The sequence below is a fragment of the Cryptomeria japonica genome, chromosome 3 (genome assembly GCF_030272615.1).
Source record: "Cryptomeria japonica chromosome 3, Sugi_1.0, whole genome shotgun sequence".
NCBI lineage: Eukaryota > Viridiplantae > Streptophyta > Pinopsida > Cupressales > Cupressaceae > Cryptomeria > Cryptomeria japonica.
Window position 1 is genome coordinate 778673702 of NC_081407.1, and position 6531 is coordinate 778680232.

Below are 6531 nucleotides of genomic sequence, written 5' to 3' on the forward strand. Positions count from 1 at the left end.
TACCGATCACTCCAGAAGGGAAGATTGATGTTGAAACCATTCAAGAAGGAATGAGTAAAACATGGAAAAAGAAACCTAAAGAAGTGTCACAAGATGAACCTATTTCTACACCTAGTGTGGAAGTCTCTGAATCGGCAAACTGAGCTTCAAAAAAGCTTAGGGGGAGCATATCGGTGAAATATTTGAACCCCCAGTTTATATCGGTAAAGACCTTAACTGGTATACATTACCTGTCAATCGACAGAAGATTTTGAAGTGGTAAAAGGCAAAATTAGGGTTTGTACTCTAGCGGTGGAGCATTTATTATGGTAGGTGAAAGATCGTTTAAAAATGATTTTTGACGCCATTTTCAATTATCTATTTTCGAGTGAAGAATTTTCAAGTGCAGAGTGATAAAGAGAAATTCGTCAAGCGATTCAAAGTGAATTCAAAATCTTCCAAAAGAATCCAAAGATCCTTTTCAATCAATCAGGTGAAGAACACCAAAGTGATAATCCAACAACCGAAGTGGTGTGTTGTGAGTGATATTGCGAAACCCTAAATTTCAAAGTGTGAAGGTATTTATCAAAAAAATTGTCTAGCATTTGATCATGCCTTCTGCATCGCACTCTAGTCCTAGTGCACCTATAGACTTAGCGAATTTTATTCAAAAGAAGATGAAATACAATGCCCTATCTCAGATACTTGCTGGAGTCATAGTTAAGGAAGATATTTCAGCTTATATTGATTGCATTTTTGGAAGACCTAGGATCCCTAGTGATCCATTCCCAGCTAGGTCTATTCTATGGGAATGATAAGAAAATTAAACTGGAATATAGCATCCTAGAGAGGAAGAAACTACACAATGTAGTTTATTTTCTTGGAGAGTTCACGGAAGATCACGTCCGCATTATCTTAAGCAGAGTACACGGTGATAAAATGTACCTCAAGCGGACGCATGATATCAAACCAGAAGCAATTCATGTCGTCATTGGTTTCTGTAACATTGGTGAGGTGCTAGCTTTAAGGAAGGTCATCAAGACTGAAATGACTAAGCCCACCATTTCTCAAAGCGACCAACAGGGAATGATTTTCAATCCCATCAAATATGACTTGGTTAAGTATGCTTGCATAGTGATCGGCTACCCGGTGTTTAATGCCAGCAGAATAAACTTTGTCCCTGCTGTTGCAGTGAATATCGCATACAAAAGGATTCAAGAAGATGCCTCATTTGAATTGTGTACCTGTTTGCAGAAGCAACTGCTATTGAACCTAAAGTCCATTAAATAGGATAATTCTTTAAGGTTCAGGTTTGGACAACTTTTGGTCAGTCTATTTTTCTACTTTCAAGGCTATTTTCCTAGAGTAGGTGATATTCAATGGTCCACTGACCAACCAGTTACTAAGAAAATTAGGGAAAGTCTCCAAGTGGTGAGAGCTAGATATCATGAGGTTTTGAATAAATATTTTGATGAATTCAAGCAGCAAATGACCCAAAGGATGAGGATTTCTAGAGATATTGTAAAGAAATATGAAGATGATAGCTACTTTATTATAAAGGTAGATGAATTCATAATGGAAGTGGTAGAGCCTAGAAAGGAAGTAGTAGAACCTATGGGGTATGAAGTGATGTACGACATGTTGGATAGGTATGCCTCTACCTTGATTGCCTCACCTTTATATACAAAGAAAAAGTGAACCGACACCTACTTGGAAAGGGTAACACTGGTTGAAGATCCTACAGTAAAAAAGGGAAAGGCAGTGCCATCGGTATCGGCACCAGTTACCTCAGCCAGCCCAAAAGTGACCAAGCGGTCACCTGTGAAGAAGACATCGGAAGTTGCACCCACTAAAGTATTTGAGAAGAAGCGGAAGATCAAAAACAACTCACCAATGTCAAAGGATACCGTACCGGAAGTGCAGCCTAAGAAAACCAGGCAATCAAGCAAGAAGGCTAAATCTATCAGTAATGCACTTGCATCATCAACACTAGTAAATATAGACATCTCTTCTTATAAGCCTCTGACACATTGTCAAAGGACTTTAAACAATATTAAGAGAAAGGTGCTTGATGACTTAAAATAATATTTTGATGATTTTTCTGATAATGAGAAGGAAGAAGTAGAGAAGGAAATGATAAAATATCTATGTGTTAATGACCAGTTGCCATCTGAAATTAGATCGGTGACACCTGATTCCTTATACAATTCTTTGGACAACAAATGGCGTATTGCCATTGAGAAAGAACGAGAAATAAGGGAGAAAGTCTTTGCTTAGTACTTTCCCGATGCCTCCAATTCTGAATTGTTTGAGATAATGGAGAAGAATAAAGGACTCTTCTTCATGAGAAGAAGAAGACTCAAGTTGCTAGAAGGCAAAACCTCTGAAGTGGAGAAGGACACTCATCTACATGCCAAAACTATTGTCCAGTTACATGAAGTGGCTGAGGCCAACAAGAAGGCCGAACAAGAACCTGAACTATCCTCAGCCAAACCGAATGAGGTATTTGATGGTGAAGGAGAAAGAGTTATAGAATAGGTGGACACTATTGATGTTGATGCATTGGATGTTGAAGATATCACTCCAGATGTAGAGAAGGAAAAGGCTGTTAAGGAGAAAGGAGAGAAAGAGGAAGAGAAAAAAGAAAGAGGAAGAGAAAAAAGAAAGAGGAAGAGAAAAGGAAAGAGGAAGAGAAAAAGAAAGAGGAAGAGAAAAGGAAAGAGGAAGAGAAAAAGAAAGAGGAGGAGAAAAAGAAAGCAGAAGATAAGAGGAAACAAGAAGAAGAGAAGAGAAAAGAATAGGAGAAGAGAAAAGAACAGGAGAAGAGGAAAGAAGAGGAGAAGAGGAAAGAAGAGGAGAAAAAGGAGGAAGAAGATAAGAAGAAGGAAGAACTAAAGAAAAAACAAGGAGAGGAACACAAGAAGAAAGAAGAAGAAAAAGAAAAGCAGCAGAGGAGAAGGAAGCAGAACAAGCCAAACAAGTGGAGACTCCCAAGGCAATCGACAGTCAAGCCAAACTGGTTGACATCGCTAGTCCTATTGATCTCCAATTTGTAGATGAATTTGAGCTCCTTCAAAGCATAAAGCTTGCATAGAAATGATTGGAAGCATTGAGGAGGAAAAAGGAACAAGATGTTATTCAAACTGTGGTTGATACTCTTACCAGTTTGATTCCTGGTACTAACCTTCCCAGTACCGATTCCTCTCTCTCAAAGTTGAAACTTTAATGTACTATTGTAGAGGACCAGGTCCAATGCCTGGAAGAAGTTGCTAAAGCAAATGCAAAGAAGAAGCATGAAAAGGAACTCAACACTGCCTTAGTTAAGAAACTGAATGAGCTCCTATCTCAACTTCAGAAACAACAGAAGGACATAAGTATTGCTATGGATGAGGGCAAACTCCTGCTTAGAAAAATCAGCCAACCCCATCTATTTTGTGATGATGCGCTCACACAAAAAGATAAACTCCAATCAGATTTGCAGGCATACATAAGCAACTTCAAGATGCCATATGATTCCTTCACTACATATGGGCAAACAATTCATCGTTATCAGCTTCAGTCTGCTAGGATAGAAGTGGATATCAACAATCGGTCAAGAGATTTGTAGGAGCTTCAACAGGTCTTATTACCCAGACTGCAAATTCTTAAGAAGTGCTTTCTCAATCTGGAAGCCCTAATGGTAACTCAAGAGATGAGTACTATTGATACCATGGAAGAACATGTATCTCAGATGCAAACGAAAAGTGAGGTTGCTACCTCATTACTTGAGTCATGGTCATTAGCCATGAAGACTTTTTTGCAGGATTTTAAATCTGTTTTTGACAAGTTTCATTCCTTATTGTCATAAACATTTACTCAATTTTAATGATAATGAGAAATAGGGGTTATTTTGCAGTACTTTGTCATTGTTGGCAAAGGGGGAGTAGTATTTAAAATTTTGGTGAATGTTACCATTTCATGTTACCTCTTTAAGGGAGTAGTATACATTGTAATTTCTGCAAAAGGGATAGGGTATATGCTTAGGGAGAGTAATTTTATATATGGCATATTTTTGTTGTAAAAACACTTAGATGTCAAAATTTTCCTAAGTGTTGCCATCAATGCCAAAGGGGGAGATTGTTGGCATTTTGATGATGTTGTGATTGACATTGATAGACACACACTTTCTTTGTGTACACTTTCTTGATGTATGAGTTATGCTCAATAGGTATTTGTTCAAAAGCGGTAGTTAACATGTTTTCATTCTTCATTTTTTACAACCAGTAATCGGTAAATTGTATGAACCGGTATTACTCTGTAATGAGTTAGCAACTAGTATTTCTGTGATGAGTTATCATCCACTGATACTTTGGCGGTGATTTTTTGTCGTGTTACCAAATGTGTCTAGATGCACTGAACCTAGGAACTTTTAATTCAATCCTATTGGACCGACATGAAATCAGACTCCTTTGTAAGGACATCATGTCTAGGGTTTTAGATGATGATGAGGTTTTGTATGTGTGATCATAGAAGAGAAGATTAGGTCTATGTGAAGAGTAGGAGTGTGGAGATATTGAAGACTGAAGTAATGCTGAAATGCATTAACAATGAGGTATCAAGGATCTAACCAAGCATACTGTGCTAGTATCTAGATCACTCACTTGTTGATTACTCACATCTTCGACAAGTCTAAAATCCTTAACCGGGTAGGCCTAGCAAAGCCTTTGTAAATCCTCTAACAAGGTGGTTCACAACTATGAATCTGAAATCCTCTCATAAGGTAGTCTTTAACATGACTTATCTCCTAATAGAGATCGAGATTCCTAACAGGACCTGTTCTAGTAAAGAACATTGTATGACCTTAATCGGTCTAGTTTCTATTCTGCAGATAGTTGCTTGTGAGTTTCTGCTCATCGTTGTTTTTCCCATTTGGGTTTCCACGTCAAAAAATCTTGTGTTATGGTGATTGTGCTCCTATGGGTGAATGCTTTATTTTCTATTTGGTTTGCATTTATCTTAACCGATTTATTAGTGACTCTATTGTACCGGTTATCTGCTAAACTATTTAGAAATTTGAGTACAGTGTATTTTGGTATACTAAATCACCATCCCCTCTTAGCATTCATTAGTTTTTTGGTCAGAAGCGGTTGCAAGAGGATGGATGATGTTTTGAACTATTAGCTAAGCTGAGGGCTCTATTTATGCTTTGGTTTTTCCTATTTTAGGGGTTCACAACTTTTATAAAAAAGAGACAATTAAGTATTCTAGATAGGAATTAAGCCTTTTAACTGTTATTGTTTTCTGAGGAAAGGATAATCAAATTATATTTGCGGCCTCTGTGATGCTTGTCTTTTAGTATGTTGTGATAGTTGTCTATGCATTCTTGTAATTCTAATAACTATGGAGACATATATGCCTAATACTACACTGATTAAACTATGTTTTGCACTTGTTATCTAGTGGATGCATGATATATGTTTCTTTATGTTAAAAGTAATCTTGGTTGTATCTTGATTGTAGTTCTGTTCAGATATATAGGTTGTTGAATGGGCTTTAAGACTAGATGTTTCTAGGTTTTATATGTTGTTTATGCTTTTCCAAAATGTTCTGGCGCATCACCTAAATAGTTTAGATCATTTTTCTTTAAGTTTCTTCTTCCCCTTTCCCCCCAATCACAAGGAAGAGCCAACATCTTAAATCTGGAGGTCATTCAATGAGTTTTGCGTGATAGGTCTGTCGTCACTGAATTTCCCATAAGGTTGTTCGCTTTCAAGGTAAAATTTAGAGTCAACAAATACCATGATATTTTTTATCCTTTGCTCCATGGTAAGAGGCAAATAACATAAATTAGATTTGCATTACATAATAAGTGGGAAACTGGAACTAAAAAGTCAACAAATAGCACTAGAGGGTCAAATTGAAAAGTTTATAACCATGAAATAGGAGCGAAAACAAATAAAATTATATTGTGGGATGTTGGATTTGAACACATGATGTTACCTCAAGTTTTCCCTTTCTCAAAAATTTTCATGTTGTGGACCAAAACTATGATGAAAGTAGAAGAGAAATTGTTAATAAGAATACCCAGAAGGAAATTTTATTCATCACTAAGAAAGAATTTAACAGTTTGTTGGACATAGGGCTTGGAGCAGAAAACTCAAACATCCACATTGACCTAGAAAAGAATGCAGAGGAATATGAACCCATCAGTGAAGACGAGAAAGATAGATTTGTTAGAGGTATAACAGTTGAAGGTGTCAAATTGGATCACAACCATAGGCCTCCTTATAATGTTGATACTTTTGTGCCATGGGTTAAGGATACTATTTCCTTGCTAACATTTTGTCTCAAATTGGAAAGTGATAGGATAGTGTGTGCAAGCCTTCTTCAAATGATATTTAATATCCATTGAATTCCTCAACTAGTTAGACATAATTTTGTTGAACACGTTGTTCAATCCATGCATAATCAATTTTTAATGATTAAAGGAGGTATCTATAAGACACTTATGTTCACAACCTACTTGTATCATCTTCTTCTAGAAACATTTCATGGAATGTTCAAGCCTAACAA